This window comes from Aphelocoma coerulescens, chromosome 14, assembly GCF_041296385.1.
Source record: "Aphelocoma coerulescens isolate FSJ_1873_10779 chromosome 14, UR_Acoe_1.0, whole genome shotgun sequence".
NCBI lineage: Eukaryota > Metazoa > Chordata > Aves > Passeriformes > Corvidae > Aphelocoma > Aphelocoma coerulescens.
Genome location: NC_091028.1, coordinates 202,857 through 224,107, shown reverse-complemented (window position 1 = coordinate 224,107; position 21,251 = coordinate 202,857).

Here is a 21,251-nt window from a genome sequence, read left to right as displayed (position 1 = left end):
CAGAGAAAGCTGGGATAATTTGAGAGTCCTTCCGTGTTTCGGTGGGGTCTCCTGAAACATCCATAGACAGCGAGGCCCGTGCAAAGAAATAGGGAGCGATTCTTGAGAGAAGTTTCAGAGCTCTTTCTTCTCCAGCCACATGGGCGGGGCACTGCCAAAGAACTGAGCAGTCACGGCACAACCAGGGCCCTCCTGGCACAGGGCAACACAAAATAAGCAGTGCTGAACAGGATTAGGGCACATGTCAGCAGGGAGCAGGGAGACCCCGTGCCCAGGCCATGCCTCTACCCCAGGGTCCCCTCTCCCATGACCTCATGGCAGGGGGGAGGAACCCCAACACTTCCGGAGGTGTAGTCTCTCTCCTCCTCCTTGCAGCTGGCTCATGGGCCCACATTCAGGGCCCCCACCTCGGGAGAAAATTCTCCCAATGTGGTCTGATTTTGAAAGAGTCAAGAAGAGAAGAAGGGAAAAAAACCCCCAAAGTCCCAGGCAAACAAAGTTCAACTCTCCATCTCCCCCCAGAGAAAAGGAGCTGAAAACTGGCTAAAAAGAAACAAGGTTGCTTCCTCCGCTCTTGCTGCAAGCAGGATGCAGAGGAGTGTGTATGTGTGTCCTTGAACAAACGCTCTGAGAAGTTTGTCCGTTTTTTTTTTTCCTCTCCCCCCTCTCAGGCTCAGTTGAAAGGCACAGAAATGCACAAAGTTCACTTCTGGGCATAGAGCAGCAATAGGGGATACACATGATAAAGTCACCCCAAGACACAGGGACAGAGAATTCAGTGGAAAGACTCCGAGAATTCTGCTCCCAGAGATCATTCCTGCTCACCCTGACCCTTGTAGAAAGGGGACATCGTTCCCGGCAGCCTGGTGTGAGCATGTGGCTCCTGAGTGGGGTTTGTTGTTTAGGAAACCTGCTCAGGCTTTTCCATTCTTTCCTTCCAAACAGGAAAACTTCTCCTGGGGCTGTGTGCAGGCAGAGCCCTGAGGAGAGCAGGTGGCACATGGTGCGCTGGGCTGGGACAGCCAGCTGCAGAGCTCAAGGGAAGAAGCCCAAAGTGTCACAATGGCTCCTTGCCTTCCCATGCAACACCTGGGTCACAATGGTCTCCTTGATTCCATGAGGCCCCACTGTGTCACAATGGCTCCTTGGTTCCATCAGGTTCCGCAGTGTCACCATGGTCTCCTTTGATCCGCATTGTCATAATGGACAATTGGTTCCATGAGGCCCCGCAGTGTCACAATGGTCCCTTGGTTCCATAGGTTTGATGTTGTAACAATGGACTCCTTGCTTCTATGAGCTAGCCTGCTTTTTGCAGAGGTGTCTTTGGTTCCAACAAGGCCCTGCTGTGTCTCAGTGCACCCTGGCTTCCATGTGGATCTGGAGTATCACAAAGGCTCCTTGGTTCCACCAGGTCCTGCTGTGTCACAATGGGTCCTGTGGTCCCTGAGGCCCTCCAAAGTCATCATGGAGGCTTGCTTCCATGAGGTTCCATTATGTGCCAGTGGTCATCTTGGTTCCAGGAGTTTCCTTAGTGTCACAATGCTCTCCATGTTTCCATGATTCCCCACAATGTCCCAATGCTCTCCAGGCTTCCATTAGGCCCTGCTTTGCCACAATGGTCCCCTTGTTTCCATGAGGCCCCGCTGCGTCACAATGGACCTATGGTTCCATGATGTTGCGTGGTGTCACCGTGCTCTTCTTGAATCCGCAGTGTAACCATGGACCATTGGTTCCATGCGGCCTGGCCGTGTCACAATGGGCTCCTTGATTCCATGATTCCCCACGGTGTCACAATGGAGCCTTGTTTCTAGGAGGTTCTGTACTGTCACAATGGTCTCCTTGATGCCATCAGCCCCTGCAGTGTCACAATGGCTCCTTGGTTCCATGAGGAACACAATAGCTTGGCATAAGCATTGAGCAACAGCTGCTGAACACACCTGGCAACATCTGCTTGCATCAAAAGAGGGCTTCAAGCTGACAATGGCACCAGCAGCTTCCATCTGCAACAGACACCCAGGGAAAGGACAGGCTGTGCCGGTTTGGACAAATTTGGAGGAAAATATCCTCTGATAGAAGGCAGGTTACACCCAGCCCTCCCCCACCAGCTTCGGGAAAAAAGAATTTTCCTGGGAAGAAAGTGAAAGAGATAAAAACTATTTTTTTAACAAACACCCAGGAAAAGGAGAACAATGCTAAATATTAAAACCTCTCGCTGTAGGGAGAAAGCTGGGATAATTTGAGAGTCCTTCCGTGTTTCGGTGGGGTCTCCTGAAACATCCATAGACAGCGAGGCCCGTGCAAAGAAATAGGGAGCGATTCTTGAGAGAAGTTTCAGAGCTCTTTCTTCTCCAGCCACATGGGCGGGGCACTGCCAAAGAACTGAGCAATCACGGCACAACCAGGGCCCTCCTGGCACAGGGCAACACAAAATAAGCAGTGCTGAACAGGATTAGGGCACATGTGAGCAGGGAGCAGGGAGACCCCCGTGCCCAGGCCATGCCTCTACCCCAGGGTCCCCTCTCCCATGACCTCATGGCAGGGGGGAGGAACCCCAACACTTCCGGAGGTGTAGTCTCTCTCCTCCTCCTTGCAGCTGGCTCATGGGCCCACATTCAGGGCCCCCACCTCGGGAGAAAATTCTCCCAATGTGGTCTGATGTTGAAAGAGTCAAGAAGAGAAGAAGGGAAAAAAACCCCCAAAGTCCCAGGAAAACAAAGTTCAACTCTCCATCTCTCCCCAGAGAAAAGGAGCTGAAAACTGGCTAAAAAGAAACAAAGTTGCTTCCTCTGCTCTTGCTGCAAGCAGGATGCAGAGGAGTGTGTATGTGTGTCCTTGAACAAACGCTCTGAGAAGTTTGTCCGGTTTTTTTTTCCTCTCCCCCCTCTCAGGCTCAGTTGAAAGGCACAGAAATGCACAAAGTTCACTTCTGGGCATAGAGCAGGATAGGGGATACACATGATAAAGTCACCCCAAGACACAGGGACAGAGAATTCAGTGGAAAGACTCCGAGAATTCTGCTCCCAGAGATCATTCATTCCTGCCCACCCTGACCCTTGTAGAAAGGGGACATCGTTCCCGGCAGCCTGTACTGAGCATGTGGCTCCTGAGTGGGGTTTGTTGTTTAGGAAACCTGCTCCGGCTTTTCCATTCTTTCCTTCCAAACAGGAAAACTTCTCCTGGGGCTGTGTGCAGGCAGAGCCCTGAGGAGAGCAGGTGGCACATGGTGTGCTGGGCTGGGACAGCCAGCTGCAGAGCTCAAGGGAAGAAGCCCAAAGTGTCACAATGGCTCCTTGCCTTCACATGCAACACCTGGGTCACAACGGTCTCCTTGATTCCATGAGGCCCCACTGTGTCACAATGGCTCCTTGGTTCCATCGGGTTCCGCAGTGTCACCATGGTCTCTTTTGATCCGCACTGTCATCATGGACAATTGGTTCCATGAGGCCCCGCAGTGTCACAATGGTCCCTTGCTTCCATAGCTTTGATGTTGTAAGAAAGGACTCCTTGCTTCTATGAGCTAGCCTGCTTTTTGCAGAGGTGTCTTTGGTTCCAACAAGGCCCCGCTGTGTCTCAGTGCACCCTGGCTTCCATGTGGATCTGGAGTATCACAAAGGCTCCTTGGTTCCACCAGGTCCTGCTGTGTCACAATGGGTCCTGTGGTCCCCGAGGCCCTCCAAAGTCATCATGGAGGCTTGTTTCCATGAGGTTCCATTATGTGCCAGTGGTCATCTTGGTTCCAGGATTTTCCTTAGTTTCACAATGCTCTCCATGCTTCCATGATTCCCCACAATGTCACAATGCTCTCCATGCTTCCATTAGGCCCTGCTTTGCCACAATGGTCCCCTTGTTTCCATGAGGCCCCGCTGTGTCACAATGGACCTATGGTTCCATGATGTTGCGTGGTGTCACCGTGCTCTTCTTGAATCCGCCGTGTAACCATGGACCATTGGTTCCATGCGGCCTGGCCGTGTCACAATGGGCTCCGTGATTCCATGATTCCCCACGGTGTCACAATGGAGCCTTGTTTCTAGAGGTTCTGTACTTTCACAATTGCCTCCTTGATGCCATCAGCCCCTGCAGTGTCACAATGGCTCCTTGGTTCCATGAGGAACACAATAGCTTGGCATAAGCATTGAGCAACAGCTGCTGAACACACCTGGCAACATCTGCTTGCATCAAAAGAGGGCTTCAAGCTGACAATGGCACCAGCAGCTTCCATCTGCAACAGAGACCCAGGAAAGGACAGGCTGTGCCGGTTTGGACAAATGTGGAGGAAAAAATCCTCTGATAGAAGGCAGGTTACACCCAGCCCTCCCCCACCAGCTTCGGGAAAAAAGAATTTTCCTGGGAAGAAAGTGAAAGAGATAAAAACCATTTTTTTAACAAACACACAGGAAATGGATAACAATGCTAAATATTAAAAGCTCTCGCTGTGCAGAGAAAGCTGGGATAATTTGAGAGTCCTTCCGTGTTTCGGTGGGGTCTCCTGAAACATCCATAGACAGCGAGGCCCGTGCAAAGAAATAGGGAGCGATTCTTGAGAGAAGTTTCAGAGCTCTTTCTTCTCCAGCCACATGGGCGGGGCACTGCCAAAGAACTGAGCAATCACGGCACAACCAGGGCCCTCCTGGCACAGGGCAACACAAAATAAGCAGTGCTGAACAGGATTAGGGCACATGTGAGCAGGGAGCAGGGAGACCCCGTGCCCAGGCCATGCCTCTACCCCAGGGTCCCCTCTCCCATGACCTCATGGCAGGGGGGAGGAACCCCAACACTTCCGGAGGTGTAGTCTCTCTCCTCCTCCTTGCAGCTGGCTCATGGGCCCACATTCAGGGCCCCCACCTCGGGAGAAAATTCTCCCAATGTGGTCTGATGTTGAAAGAGTCAAGAAGAGAAGAAGGGAAAAAAACCCCCAAAGTCCCAGGAAAACAAAGTTCAACTCTCCATCTCCCCCCAGAGAAAAGGAGCTGAAAACTGGCTAAAAAGAAACAAAGTTGCTTCCTCTGCTCTTGCTGCAAGCAGGATGCAGAGGAGTGTGTATGTGTGTCCTTGAACAAACGCTCTGAGAAGTTTGTCCGGTTTTTTTTCCCTCTCCCCCCTCTCAGGCTCAGTTGAAAGGCACAGAAATGCACAAAGTTCACTTCTGGGCATAGAGCAGCAATAGGGGATACACATGATAAAGTCACCCCAAGACACAGGGACAGAGAATTCAGTGGAAAGACTCCGAGAATTCTGCTCCCAGAGATCATTCATTCCTGCTCACACTGACCCTTGTAGAAAGGGGACATCGTTCCCCGCCGCCTGTACTGAGCATGTGGCTCCTGAGTGGGGTTTGTTGTTTAGGAAACCTGCTCCGGCTTTTCCATTCTTTCCTTCCAAACAGGAAAACTTCTCCTGGGGCTGTGTGCAGGCAGAGCCCTGAGGAGAGCAGGTGGCACATGGTGCGCTGGGCTGGGACAGCCAGCTGCAGAGCTCAAGGGAAGAAGCCCAAAGTGTCACAATGGCTCCTTGCCTTCACATGCAACACCTGGGTCACAATGGTCTCCTTGATTCCATGAGGCCCCACTGTGTCACAATGGCTCCTTGGTTCCATCGGGTTCCGCAGTGTCACCATGGTCTCTTTTGATCCGCACTGTCATCATGGACAATTGGTTCCATGAGGCCCCGCAGTGTCACAATGGTCCCTTGCTTCCATAGCTTTGATGTTGTAACAATGGACTCCTTGCTTCTATGAGCTAGCCTGCTTTTTGCAGAGGTGTCTTTGGTTCCAACAAGGCCCTGCTGTGTCTCAGTGCACCCTGGCTTCCATGTGGATCTGGAGTATCACAAAGGCTCCTTGGTTCCACCAGGTCCTGCTGTGTCACAATGGGTCCTGTGGTCCCCGAGGCCCTCCAAAGTCATCATGGAGGCTTGTTTCCATGAGGTTCCATTATGTGCCAGTGGTCATCTTGGTTCCAGGAGTTTCCTTAGTTTCACAATGCTCTCCATGCTTCCATGATTCCCCACAATGTCACAATGCTCTCCATGCTTCCATTAGGCCCTGCTTTGCCACAATGGTCCCCTTGTTTCCATGAGGCCCCGCTGTGTCACAATGGACCTATGGTTCCATGATGTTGCGTGGTGTCACCGTGCTCTTCTTGAATCCGCAGTGTAACCATGGACCATTGGTTCCATGCAGCCTGGCCGTGTCACAATGGGCTCCGTGATTCCATGATTCCCCACGGTGTCACAATGGAGCCTTGTTTCTAGAGGTTCTGTACTTTCACAATTGCCTCCTTGATGCCATCAGCCCCTGCAGTGTCACAATGGCTCCTTGGTTCCATGAGGAACACAATAGCTTGGCATAAGCATTGAGCAACAGCTGCTGAACACACCTGGCAACATCTGCTTGCATCAAAAGAGGGCTTCAAGCTGACAATGGCACCAGCAGCTTCCATCTGCAACAGAGACCCAGGAAAGGACAGGCTGTGCCGGTTTGGACAAATGTGGAGGAAAAAATCCTCTGATAGAAGGCAGGTTACACCCAGCCCTCCCCCACCAGCTTCGGGAAAAAAGAATTTTCCTGGGAAGAAAGTGAAAGAGATAAAAACCATTTTTTTAACAAACACACAGGAAAAGGAGAACAATGCTAAATATTAAAAGCTCTCGCTGTGCAGAGAAAGCTGGGATAATTTGAGAGTCCTTCCGTGTTTCGGTGGGGTCTCCTGAAACATCCATAGACAGCGAGGCCCGTGCAAAGAAATAGGGAGCGATTCTTGAGAGAAGTTTCAGAGCTCTTTCTTCTCCAGCCACATGGGCGGGGCACTGCCAAAGAACTGAGCAATCACGGCACAACCAGGGCCCTCCTGGCACAGGGCAACACAAAATAAGCAGTGCTGAACAGGATTAGGGCACATGTGAGCAGGGAGCAGGGAGACCCCGTGCCCAGGCCATGCCTCTACCCCAGGGTCCCCTCTCCCATGACCTCATGGCAGGGGGGAGGAACCCCAACACTTCCGTAGGTGTAGTCTCTCTCCTCCTCCTTGCAGCTGGCTCATGGGCCCACATTCAGGGCCCCCACCTCGGGAGAAAATTCTCCCAATGTGGTCTGATGTTGAAAGAGTCAAGAAGAGAAGAAGGGAAAAAAACCCCCAAAGTCCCAGGAAAACAAAGTTCAACTCTCCATCTCTCCCCAGAGAAAAGGAGCTGAAAACTGGCTAAAAAGAAACAAAGTTGCTTCCTCTGCTCTTGCTGCAAGCAGGATGCAGAGGAGTGTGTATGTGTGTCATTGAACAAACGCTCTGAGAAGTTTGTCCGGTTTTTTTTCCTCTCCCCCCTCTCAGGCTCAGTTGAAAGGCACAGAAATGCACAAAGTTCACTTCTGGGCATAGAGCAGCAATAGGGGATACACATGATAAAGTCACCCCAAGACACAGGGACAGAGAATTCAGTGGAAAGACTCCGAGAATTCTGCTCCCAGAGATCATTCATTCCTGCTCACACTGACCCTTGTAGAAAGGGGACATCGTTCCCCGCCGCCTGTACTGAGCATGTGGCTCCTGAGTGGGGTTTGTTGTTTAGGAAACCTGCTCCGGCTATTCCATTCTTTCCTTCCAAACAGGAAAACTTCTCCTGGGGCTGTGTGCAGGCAGCGCCCTGAGGAGAGCAGGTGGCACATGGTGCGCTGGGCTGGGACAGCCAGCTGCAGAGCTCAAGGGAAGAAGCCCAAAGTGTCACAATGGCTCCTTGCCTTCCCATGCAACACCTGGGTCACAATGGTCTCCTTGATTCCATGAGGCCCCACTGTGTCACAATGGCTCCTTGGTTCCATCAGGTTCCGCAGTGTCACCATGGTCTCCTTTGATCCGCACTGTCATCATGGACAATTGGTTCCATGAGGCCCCGCAGTGTCACAATGGTCCCTTGCTTCCATAGCTTTGATGTTGTAACAATGGACTCCTTGCTTCTATGAGCTAGCCTGCTTTTTGCAGAGGTGTCTTTGGTTCCAACAAGGCCCTGCTGTGTCTCAGTGCACCCTGGCTTCCATGTGGATCTGGAGTATCACAAAGGCTCCTTGGTTCCACCAGGTCCTGCTGTGTCACAATGGGTCCTGTGGTCCCCGAGGCCCTCCAAAGTCATCATGGAGGCTTGTTTCCATGAGGTTCCATTATGTGCCAGTGGTCATCTTGGTTCCAGGAGTTTCCTTAGTGTCACAATGCTCTCCATGCTTCCATTAGGCCCTGCTTTGCCACAATGGTCCCCTTGTTTCCTTGAGGCCCCGCTGTGTCACAATGGACGGATGGTTCCATGATGTTGCGTGGTGTCACCGTGCTCTTCTTGAATCCGCCGTGTAACCATGGACCATTGGTTCCATGCAGCCTGGCCGTGTCACAATGGGCTCCTTGATTCCATGATTCCCCACGGTGTCACAATGGAGCCTTGTTTCTAGGAGGTTCTGTACTGTCACAATTGCCTCCTTGATGCCATCAGCCCCTGCAGTGTCACAATGGCTCCTTGGTTCCATGAGGAACACAATAGCTTGGCATAAGCATTGAGCAACAGCTGCTGAACACACCGGGCAACATCTGCTTGCATCAAAAGAGGGCTTCAAGCTGACAATGGCACCAGCAGCTTCCATCTGCAACAGACACCCAGGAAAGGACAGGCTGTGCCGGTTTGGACAAATTTGGAGGAAAATATCCTCTGATAGAAGGCAGGTTACACCCAGCCCTCCCCCACCAGCTTCGGGAAAAAAGAATTTTCCTGGGAAGAAAGTGAAAGAGATAAAAACTATTTTTTTAACAAACACCCAGGAAAAGGATAACAATGCTAAATATTAAAACCTCTCGCTGTGGAGAGAAAGCTGGGATAATTTGAGAGTCCTTCCGTGTTTCGGTGGGGTCTCCTGAAACATCCATAGACAGCGAGGCCAGTGAAAAAGAAATAGGGAGTGATTCTTGAGAGAAGTTTTAGAGATCTTTCTTCTCCAGCCACATGGGCGGGGCACTGCCAAAGAACTGAGCAGCCACGGCACAACCAGGGCCCTCCTGGCACAGGGCAACACAAAATAAGCAGTGCTGAACAGGATTAGGGCACATGTGAGCAGGGAGCAGGGAGACCCCCCGTGCCCAGGCCATGCCTCTACCCCAGGGTCCACTCTCCCATGACCTCATGGCAGGGGGGAGGAACCCCAACACTTCCGTAGGTGTAGTCTCTCTCCTCCTCCTTGCAGCTGGCTCATGGGCCCACATTCAGGGCCCCCACCTCAGTAGAAAATTCTCCCAATGTGCTCTGATGTGGAAACAGTCAAGAAGAGAAGAAGGGAAAAAAACCCCCGAAGTCCCAGGAAAACAAAGTTCAACTCTCCATCTCCCCCCAGAGAAAAAATGCTGAAAACTGGCTAAAAAGAAACAAGGTTGCTTCCTCCGCTCTTGCTGCAAGCAGGATGCAGAGGAGTGTGTATGTGTGTCCTTGAACAAACGCTCTGAGAAGTTTGTCCGGTTTTTTTTTTCCTCTCCCCCCTCTCAGGCTCAGTTGAAAGGCACAGAAATGCACAAAGTTACCTTCTGGGCATAGAGTAGGATAGGGGATACACATGATAAAGTCACCCCAAGACACAGGGACAGAGAATTCAGTGGAAAGACTCCGAGAATTCTGCTCCCAGAGATCATTCCTGCTCACACTGACCCTTGTAGAAAGGGGACATCGTTCCAGGCAGCCTGTACTGAGCATGTGGCTCCTGAGTGGGGTTTGTTGTTTAGGAAACCTGCTCCGGCTTTTCCATTCTTTCCTTCCAAACAGGAAAACTTCTCCTGGGGCTGTGTGCAGGCAGAGCCCTGAGGAGAGCAGGTGGCACATGGTGCGCTGGGCTGGGACAGCCAGCTGCAGAGCTCAAGGGAAGAAGCCCAAAGTGTCACAATGGCTCCTTGCCTTCACATGCAACACCTGGGTCACAATGGTCTCCTTGATTCCATGAGGCCCCACTGTGTCACAATGGCTCCTTGGTTCCATCGGGTTCCGCAGTGTCACCATGGTCTCCTTTGATCCGCATTGTCATCATGGACAATTGGTTCCATGAGGCCCCGCAGTGTCACAATGGTCCCTTGGTTCCATAGGTTTGATGTTGTAACAATGGACTCCTTGCTTCTATGAGCTAGCCTGCTTTTTGCAGAGGTGTCTTTGGTTCCAACAAGGCCCTGCTGTGTCTCAGTGCACCCTGGCTTCCATGTGGATCTGGAGTATCACAAAGGCTCCTTGGTTCCACCAGGTCCTGCTGTGTCACAATGGGTCCTGTGGTCCCTGAGGCCCTCCAAAGTCATCATGGAGGCTTGCTTCCATGAGGTTCCATTATGTGCCAGTGGTCATCTTGGTTCCAGGAGTTTCCTTAGTTTCACAATGCTCTCCATGCTTCCATGATTCCCCACAATGTCACAATGCTCTCCAGGCTTCCATTAGGCCCTGCTTTGCCACAATGGTCCCCTTGTTTCCATGAGGCCCCGCTGTGTCACAATGGACCTATGGTTCCATGATGTTGCGTGGTGTCACCGTGCTCTTCTTGAATCCGCAGTGTAACAATGGACCATTGGTTCCATGCAGCCTGGCCGTGTCACAATGGGCTCCTTGATTCCATGATTCCCCACGGTGTCACAATGGAGCCTTGTTTCTAGGAGGTTCTGTACTGTCACAATGGTCTCCTTGATGCCATCAGCCCCTGCAGTGTCACAATGGCTCCTTGGTTCCATGAGGAACACAATAGCTTGGCATAAGCATTGAGCAACAGCTGCTGAACACACCTGGCAACATCTGCTTGCATCAAAAGAGGGCTTCAAGCTGACAATGGCACCAGCAGCTTCCATCTGCAACAGACACCCAGGGAAAGGACAGGCTGTGCCGGTTTGGACAAATGTGGAGGAAAATATCCTCTGATAGAAGGCAGGTTACACCCAGCCCTCCCCCACCAGCTTCGGGAAAAAAGAATTTTCCTGGGAAGAAAGTGAAAGAGATAAAAACTATTTTTTTAACAAACACACAGGAAAAGGATAACAATGCTAAATATTAAAAGCTCTCGCTGTGCAGAGAAAGCTGGGATAATTTGAGAGTCCTTCCGTGTTTCGGTGGGGTCTCCTGAAACATCCATAGACAGCGAGGCCCGTGCAAAGAAATAGGGAGCGATTCTTGAGAGAAGTTTCAGAGCTCTTTCTTCTCCAGCCACATGGGCGGGGCACTGCCAAAGAACTGAGCAATCACGGCACAACCAGGGCCCTCCTGGCACAGGGCAACACAAAATAAGCAGTGCTGAACAGGATTAGGGCACATGTGAGCAGGGAGCAGGGAGACCCCGTGCCCAGGCCATGCCTCTACCCCAGGGTCCCCTCTCCCATGACCTCATGGCAGGGGGGAGGAACCCCAACACTTCCGTAGGTGTAGTCTCTCTCCTCCTCCTTGCAGCTGGCTCATGGGCCCACATTCAGGGCCCCCACCTCGGGAGAAAATTCTCCCAATGTGCTCTGATGTTGAAAGAGTCAAGAAGAGAAGAAGGGAAAAAAACCCCCAAAGTCCCAGGAAAACAAAGTTCAACTCTCCATCTCCCCCCAGAGAAAAGGAGCTGAAAACTGGCTAAAAAGAAACAAAGTTGCTTCCTCTGCTCTTGCTGCAAGCAGGATGCAGAGGAGTGTGTATGTGTGTCCTTGAACAAACGCTCTGAGAAGTTTGTCCGGTTTTTTTTCCTCTCCCCCCTCTCAGGCTCAGTTGAAAGGCACAGAAATGCACAAAGTTCACTTCTGGGCATAGAGCAGCAATAGGGGATACACATGATAAAGTCACCCCAAGACACAGGGACAGAGAATTCAGTGGAAAGACTCCGAGAATTCTGCTCCCAGAGATCATTCCTGCTCACACTGACCCTTGTAGAAAGGGGACATCGTTCCAGGCAGCCTGTACTGAGCATGTGGCTCCTGAGTGGGGTTTGTTGTTTGGGAAACCTGCTCCGGCTTTTCCATTCTTTCCTTCCAAACAGGAAAACTTCTCCTGGGGCTGTGTGCAGGCAGAGCCCTGAGGAGAGCAGGTGGCACATGGTGCGCTGGGCTGGGACAGCCAGCTGCAGAGCTCAAGGGAAGAAGCCCAAAGTGTCACAATGGCTCCTTGCCTTCACATGCAACACCTGGGTCACAATGGTCTCCTTGATTCCATGAGGCCCCACTGTGTCACAATGGCTCCTTGGTTCCATCGGGTTCCGCAGTGTCACCATGGTCTCCTTTGATCCGCACTGTCATCATGGACAATTGGTTCCATGAGGCCCCGCAGTGTCACAATGGTCCCTTGCTTCCATAGGTTTGATGTTGTAACAATGGACTCCTTGCTTCTATGAGCTAGCCTGCTTTTTGCAGAGGTGTCTTTGGTTCCAACAAGGCCCCGCTGTGTCTCAGTGCACCCTGGCTTCCATGTGGATCTGGAGTATCACAAAGGCTCCTTGGTTCCACCAGGTCCTGCTGTGTCACAATGGGTCCTGTGGTCCCTGAGGCCCTCCAAAGTCATCATGGAGGCTTGCTTCCATGAGGTTCCATTATGTGCCAGTGGTCATCTTGGTTCCAGGAGTTTCCTTAGTGTCACAATGCTCTCCATGTTTCCATGATTCCCCACAATGTCACAATGCTCTCCATGCTTCCATTAGGCCCTGCTTTGCCACAATGGTCCCCTTGTTTCCATGAGGCCCCGCTGTGTCACAATGGACCTATGGTTCCATGATGTTGCGTGGTGTCACCGTGCTCTTCTTGAATCCGCCGTGTAACCATGGACCATTGGTTCCATGCGGCCTGGCCGTGTCACAATGGGCTCCGTGATTCCATGATTCCCCACGGTGTCACAATGGAGCCTTGTTTCTAGGAGGTTCTGTACTGTCACAATTGCCTCCTTGATGCCATCAGCCCCTGCAGTGTACCAATGGCTCCTTGGTTCCATGAGGAACACAATAGCTTGGCATAAGCATTGAGCAACAGCTGCTGAACACACCTGGCAACATCTGCTTGCATCAAAAGAGGGCTTCAAGCTGACAATGGCACCAGCAGCTTCCATCTGCAACAGAGACCCAGGAAAGGACAGGCTGTGCCGGTTTGGACAAATGTGGAGGAAAATATCCTCTGATAGAAGGCAGGTTACACCCAGCCCTCCCCCACCAGCTTCGGGAAAAAAGAATTTTCCTGGGAAGAAAGTGAAAGAGATAAAAACCATTTTTTTAACAAACACCCAGGAAAAGGAGAACAATGCTAAATATTAAAAGCTCTCGCTGTGCAGAGAAAGCTGGGATAATTTGAGAGTCCTTCCGTGTTTCGGTGGGGTCTCCTGAAACATCCATAGACAGCGAGGCCCGTGCAAAGAAATAGGGAGCCATTCATGAGAGAAGTTTCAGAGCTCTTTCTTCTCCAGCCACATGGGCGGGGCACTGCCAAAGAACTGAGCAATCACGGCACAACCAGGGCCCTCCTGGCACAGGGCAACACAAAATAAGCAGTGCTGAACAGGATTAGGGCACATGTGAGCAGGGAGCAGGGAGACCCCGTGCCCAGGCCATGCCTCTACCCCAGGGTCCCCTCTCCCATGACCTCATGGCAGGGGGGAGGAACCCCAACACTTCCGTAGGTGTAGTCTCTCTCCTCCTCCTTGCAGCTGGCTCATGGGCCCACATTCAGGGCCCCCACCTCGGGAGAAAATTCTCCCAATGTGGTCTGATGTTGAAAGAGTCAAGAAGAGAAGAAGGGAAAAAAACCCCCAAAGTCCCAGGAAAACAAAGTTCAACTCTCCATCTCCCCCCAGAGAAAAGGAGCTGAAAACTGGCTAAAAAGAAACAAAGTTGCTTCCTCTGCTCTTGCTGCAAGCAGGATGCAGAGGAGTGTGTATGTGTGTCCTTGAACAAACGCTCTGAGAAGTTTGTCCGGTTTTTTTTCCTCTCCCCCCTCTCAGGCTCAGTTGAAAGGCACAGAAATGCACAAAGTTCACTTCTGGGCATAGAGCAGCAATAGGGGATACACATGATAAAGTCACCCCAAGACACGGGGACAGAGAATTCAGTGGAAAGACTCCGAGAATTCTGCTCCCAGAGAATTCTGCTCACCCTGACCCTTGTAGAAAGGGGACATCGTTCCCGGCAGCCTGTACTGAGCATGTGGCTCCTGAGTGGGGTTTGTTGTTTGGGAAACCTGCTCCGGCTTTTCCATTCTTTCCTTCCAAACAGGAAAACTTCTCCTGGGGCTGTGTGCAGGCAGAGCCCTGAGGAGAGCAGGTGGCACATGGTGCGCTGGGCTGGGACAGCCAGCTGCAGAGCTCAAGGGAAGAAGCCCAAAGTGTCACAATGGCTCCTTGCCTTCACATGCAACACCTGGGTCACAATGGTCTCCTTGATTCCATGAGGCCCCACTGTGTCACAATGGCTCCTTGGTTCCATCAGGTTCCGCAGTGTCACCATGGTCTCCTTTGATCCGCATTGTCATCATGGACAATTGGTTCCATGAGGCCCCGCAGTGTCACAATGGTCCCTTGGTTCCATAGGTTTGATGTTGTAACAATGGACTCCTTGCTTCTATGAGCTAGCCTGCTTTTTGCAGAGGTGTCTTTGGTTCCAACAAGGCCCCGCTGTGTCTCAGTGCACCCTGGCTTCCATTTGGATCTGGAGCATCACAAAGGCTCCTTGGTTCCACCAGGTCCTGCTGTGTCACAATGGGTCCTGTGGTCCCTGAGGCCCTCCAAAGTCATCATGGAGGCTTGCTTCCATGAGGTTCCATTATGTGCCAGTGGTCATCTTGGTTCCAGGAGTTTCCTTAGTGTCACAATGCTCTCCATGCTTCCATGATTCCCCACAATGTCACAATGCTCTCCATGCTTCCATTAGGCCCTGCTTTGCCACAATGGTCCCCTTGTTTCCATGAGGCCTTGCTGTGTCACAATGGACCTATGGTTCCATGATGTTGCGTGGTGTCACCGTGCTCTTCTTGAATCCGCAGTGTAACCATGGACCATTGGTTCCATGCGGCCTGGCCGTGTCACAATGGGCTCCGTGATTCCATGATTCCCCACGGTGTCACAATGGAGCCTTGTTTCTAGGAGGTTCTGTACTGTCACAATTGCCTCCTTGATGCCATCAGCCCCTGCAGTGTCACAATGGCTCCTTGGTTCCATGAGGAACACAATAGCTTGGCATAAGCATTGAGCAACAGCTGCTGAACACACCTGGCAACATCTGCTTGCATCAAAAGAGGGCTTCAAGCTGACAATGGCACCAGCAGCTTCCATCTGCAACAGAGACCCAGGAAAGGACAGGCTGTGCCGGTTTGGACAAATGTGGAGGAAAATATCCTCTGATAGAAGGCAGGTTACACCCAGCCCTCCCCCACCAGCTTCGGGAAAAAAGAATTTTCCTGGGAAGAAAGTGAAAGAGATAAAAACTATTTTTTTAACAAACACCCAGGAAAAGGAGAACAATGCTAAATATTAAAAGCTCTCGCTGTGCAGAGAAAGCTGGGATAATTTGAGAGTCCTTCCGTGTTTCGGTGGGGTCTCCTGAAACATCCATAGACAGCGAGGCCCGTGCAAAGAAATAGGGAGCGATTCTTGAGAGAAGTTTCAGAGCTCTTTCTTCTCCAGCCACATGGGCGGGGCACTGCCAAAGAACTGAGCAATCACGGCACAACCAGGGCCCTCCTGGCAAAGGGCAACACAAAATAAGCAGTGCTGAACAGGATTAGGGCACATGTGAGCAGGGAGCAGGGAGACCCCGTGCCCAGGCCATGCCTCTACCCCAGGGTCCCCTCTCCCATGACCTCATGGCAGGGGGGAGGAACCCCAACACTTCCGTAGGTGCAGTCTCTCTCCTCCTCCTTGCAGCTGGCTCATGGGCCCACATTCAGGGCCCCCACCTCGGGAGAAAATTCTCCCAATGTGCTCTGATGTTGAAAGAGTCAAGAAGAGAAGAAGGGAAAAAAACCCCCAAAGTCCCAGGAAAACAAAGTTCAACTCTCCATCTCCCCCCAGAGAAAAGGAGCTGAAAACTGGCTAAAAAGAAACAAAGTTGCTTCCTCTGCTCTTGCTGCAAGCAGGATGCAGAGGAGTGTGTATGTGTGTCCTTGAACAAACGCTCTGAGAAGTTTGTCCGGTTTTTTTTCCTCTCCCCCCTCTCAGGCTCAGTTGAAAGGCACAGAAATGCACAAAGTTCACTTCTGGGCATAGAGCAGCAATAGGGGATACACATGATAAAGTCACCCCAAGACACAGGGACAGAGAATTCAGTGGAAAGACTCCGAGAATTCTGCTCCCAGAGATCATTCATTCCTGCTCACACTGACCCTTGTAGAAAGGGGACATCGTTCCAGGCAGTCTGTACTGAGCATGTGGCTCCTGAGTGGGGTTTGTTGTTTGGGAAACCTGCTCCGGCTTTTCCATTCTTTCCTTCCAAACAGGAAAACTTCTCCTGGGGCTGTGTGCAGGCAGAGCCCTGAGGAGAGCAGGTGGCACATGGTGCGCTGGGCTGGGACAGCCAGCTGCAGAGCTCAAGGGAAGAAGCCCAAAGTGTCACAATGGCTCCTTGCCTTCCCATGCAACACCTGGGTCACAATGGTCTCCTTGATTCCATGAGGCCCCACTGTGTCACAATGGCTCCTTGGTTCCATCAGGTTCCGCAGTGTCACCATGGTCTCCTTTGATCCGCACTGTCATCATGGACAATTGGTTCCATGAGGCCCCGCAGTGTCACAATGGTCCCTTGGTTGCATAGCTTTTACGTTGTAACAATGGACTCCTTGCTTCTATGAGCTAGCCTGCTTTTTGCAGAGGTGTCTTAGGTTCCAACAAGGCCCCACTGTGTCTCAGTGCACCCTGGCTTCCACGTGGATCTGGAGTATCACAAAGGCTCCTTGGTTCCACCAGGTCCTGCTGTGTCACAATGGGTCCTGTGGTCCCTGAGGCCTTCCAAAGTCATCATGGATGCTTGCTTCCATGAGGTTCCATTATGTGCCAGTGGTCATCTTGGTTCCAGGAGTTTCCTTAGTGTCACAATGCCCTCCATGCTTCCATTAGGCCCTGCTTTGCCACAATGGTCCCCTTGTTTCCATGAGGCCCCGCTGTGTCACAATGGACCTATGGTTCCATGATGTTGCGTGGTGTCACCGTGCTCTTCTTGAATCCGCCGTGTAACAATGGACCATTGGTTCCATGCAGCCGTGTCACAATGGGCTCCTTGATTCCATGATTCCCCACGGTGTCACAATGGAGCCTTGTTTCTAGGAGGTTCTGTACTGTCACAATTGCCTCCTTGATGCCATCAGCCCCTGCAGTGTCACAATGGCTCCTTGGTTCCATGAGGAACACAATAGCTTGGCATAAGCATTGAGCAACAGCTGCTGAACACACCTGGCAACATCTGCTTGCATCAAAAGAGGGCTTCAAGCTGACAGTGGCACCAGCAGCTTCCATCTGCAACAGAGACCCAGGAAAGGACAGGCTGTGCCGGTTTGGACAAATTTGGAGGAAAATATCCTCTGATAGAAGGCAGGTTACACCCAGCCCTCCCCCACCAGGTTTTTGGAAAAAAGAACTTTCCTGGGAAGAAAGTGAAAGAGATAAAAACTATTTTTTTAACAAACACACAGGAAAAGGATAGCAATGCTAAATATTAAAAGCTCTCGCTGTGCAGAGAAAGCTGGGATAATTTGAGAGTCCTTCCGTGTTTCGGTGGGGTCTCCTGAAACATCCATAGACAGCGAGGCCCGTGCAAAGAAACAGGGAGCGATTCTTGAGAGAAGTTTCAGAGCTCTTTCTTCTCCAGCCACATGGGCGGGGCACTGCCAAAGAACTGAGCAATCACGGCACAACCAGGGCCCTCCTCGCACAGGGCAACACAAAATAAGCAGTGCTGAACAGGGTTAGGGCACATGTGAGCAGGGAGCAGGGAGACCCCGTGCCCAGGCCATGCCTCTACCCCAGGGTCCCCTCTCCCATGACCTCATGGCAGGGGGGAGGAACCCCAACACTTCCGTAGGTGTAGTCTCTCTCCTCCTCCTTGCAGCTGGCTCATGGGCCCACATTCAGGGCCCCCACCTCGGGAGAAAATTCTCCCAATGTGCTCTGATGTTGAAAGAGTCAAGAAGAGAAGAAGGGAAAAAAAACCCCCGAAGTCCCAGGAAAACAAAGTTCAACTCTCCATCTCCCCCCAGAGAAAAGGAGCTGAAAACTGGCTAAAAAGAAACAAAGTTGCTTCCCTCTGCTCTTGCTGCAAGCAGGATGCAGAGGAGTGTGTATGTGTGTCCTTGAACAAACGCTCTGAGAAGTTTGTCCGGTTTTTTTCCTCTCCCCCCTCTCAGGCTCAGTTGAAAGGCACAGAAACGCACAAAGTTCACTTCTGGGCATAGAGCAGCAATAGGGGATACACACGATAAAGTCACCCCAAGACACAGGGACAGAGAATTCAGTGGAAAGACTCCGAGAATTCTGCTCCCAGAGATCATTCATTCCTGCTCACACTGACCCTTGTAGAAAGGGGACATCGTTCCAGGCAGCCTGTACTGAGCATGTGGCTCCTGAGTGGGGTTTGTTGTTTAGGAAACCTGCTCCGGCTTTTCCATTCTTTCCTTCCAAACAGGAAAACTTCTCCTGGGGCTGTGTGCAGGCAGAGCCCTGAGGAGAGCAGGTGGCACATGGTGCGCTGGGCTGGGACAGCCAGCTGCAGAGCTCAAGGGAAGAAGCCCAAAGTGTCACAATGGCTCCTTGCCTTCCCATGCAACACCTGGGTCACAATGGTCTCCTTGATTCCATGAGGCCCCACTGTGTCACAATGGCTCCTTGGTTCCATCAGGTTCCGCAGTGTCACCATGGTCTCCTTTGATCCGCACTGTCATCATGGACAATTGGTTCCATGAGGCCCCGCAGTGTCACAATGGTCCCTTGCTTCCATAGCTTTGATGTTGTAACAATGGACTCCTTGCTTCTATGAGCTAGCCTGCTTTTTGCAGAGGTGTCTTTGGTTCCAACAAGGCCCCGCTGTGTCTCAGTGCACCCTGGCTTCCATGTGGATCTGGAGTATCACAAAGGCTCCTTGGTTCCACCAGGTCCTGCTGTGTCACAATGGGTCCTGTGGTCCCTGAGGCCCTCCAAAACCATCGTGGAGGCTTGCTTCCATGAGGTTCCATTATGTGCAAGTGGTCATCTTGGTTCCAGGAGTTTCCTTAGTGTCACAATGCTCTCCATGTTTCCATGATTCCCCACAATGTCACAATGCTCTCCAGGCTTCCATTAGGCCCTGCTTTGCCACAATGGTCCCCTTGTTTCCATGAGGCCTTGCTGTGTCACAATGGACGTACGGTTCCATGATGTTGCGTGGTGTCACCGTGCTCTTCTTGAATCCGCCGTGTAACCATGGACCATTGGTTCCATGCAGCCGTGTCACAATGGGCTCCTTGATTCCATGATTCCCCACGGTGTCACAATGGAGCCTTGTTTCTAGGAGGTTCTGTACTGTCACAATTGCCTCCTTGATGCCATCAGCCCCTGCAGTGTCACAATGGCTCCTTGGTTCCATGAGGAACACAATAGCTTGGCATAAGCATTGAGCAACAGCTGCTGAACACACCTGGCAACATCTGCTTGCATCAAAAGAGGGCTTCAAGCTGACAATGGCACCAGCAGCTTCCATCTGCAACAGAGACCCAGGAAAGGACAGGCTGTGCTGGTTTGGACAAATGTGGAGGAAAATATCCTCTGATAGAAGGCAGGTTACACCCAGCCCTCCCCCACCAGGTTTTTGGAAAAAAGAACTTTCCTGGGAAGAAAGTGAAAGAGATAAAAACTATTTTTTTAACAAACACACAGGAAATGGATAACAATGCTAAATATTAAAAGCTCTCGCTGTGCAGAGAAAGCTGGGATAATTTGAGAGTCCTTCTGTGTTTCGGTGGGGTCTCCTGAAACATCCATAGACAGCGAGGCCCGTGCAAAGAAACAGGGAGCGATTCTTGAGAGAAGTTTCAGAGCTCTTTCTTCTCCAGCCACATGGGCGGGGCACTGCCAAAGAACTGAGCAATCACAGCACAACCAGGGCCCTCCTGGCACAGGGCAACACAAAATAAGCAGTGCTGAACAGGATTAGGGCACATGTGAGCAGGGAGCAGGGAGACCCCGTGCCCAGGCCATGCCTCTACGCCAGGGTCCCCTCTCCCATGACCTCATGGCAGGGGGGAGGAACCCCAACACTTCCGTAGGTGTAGTCTCTCTCCTCCTCCTTGCAGCTGGCTCATGGGCCCACATTCAGGGCCCCCACCTCGGGAGAAAATTCTCCCAATGTGCTCTGATGTTGAAAGAGTCAAGAAGAGAAGAAGGGAAAAAAAACCCCCGAAGTCCCAGGAAAACAAAGTTCAACTCTCCATCTCCCTCCAGAGAAAAGGAGCTGAAAACTGGCTAAAAAGAAACAAAGTTGCTTCCTCTGCTCTTGCTGCAAGCAGGATGCAGAGGAGTGTGTATGTGTGTCCTTGAACAAACGCTCTGAGAAGTTTGTCTGGCTTTTTTTTCCTCTCCCCCCTCTCAGGCTCAGTTGAAAGGCACAGAAATGCACAAAGTTCACTTCTGGGCATAGAGCAGCAATAGGGGGATACACATGATAAAGTCACCCCAAGACACAGGGACAGAGAATTCAGTGGAAAGACTCCGAGAATTCTGCTCCCAGAGATCATTCATTCCTGCTCACACTGACCCTTGTAGAAAGGGGACATCGTTCCCGGCAGCCTGTACTGAGCATGTGGCTCCTGAGTGGGGTTTGTTGTTTAGGAAACCTGCTCCGGCTTTTCCATTCTTTCCTTGCAAACAGGAAAACTTCTCCTGGGGCTGTGTGCAGGCAGAGCCCTGAGGAGAGCAGGTGGCACATGGTGCGCTGGGCTGGGACAGCCAGCTGCAGAGCTCAAGGGAAGAAGCCCAAAGTGTCACAATGGCTCCTTGCCTTCCCATGCAACACCTGGGTCACAATGGTCTCCTTGATTCCATGAGGCCCCACTGTGTCACAATGGCTCCTTGGTTCCATCCGGTTCCGCAGTGTCACCATGGTCTCTTTTGATCCGCACTATCATCATGGACAATTGGTTCCATGAGGCCCCGCAGTGTCACAATGGTCCCTTGCTTCCATAGGTTTGATGTTGTAACAAAGGACTCCTTGCTTCTATGAGCTAGCCTGCTTTTTGCAGAGGTGTCTTTGGTTCCAACAAGGCCCCGCTGTGTCTCAGTGCACCCTGGCTTCCATGTGGATG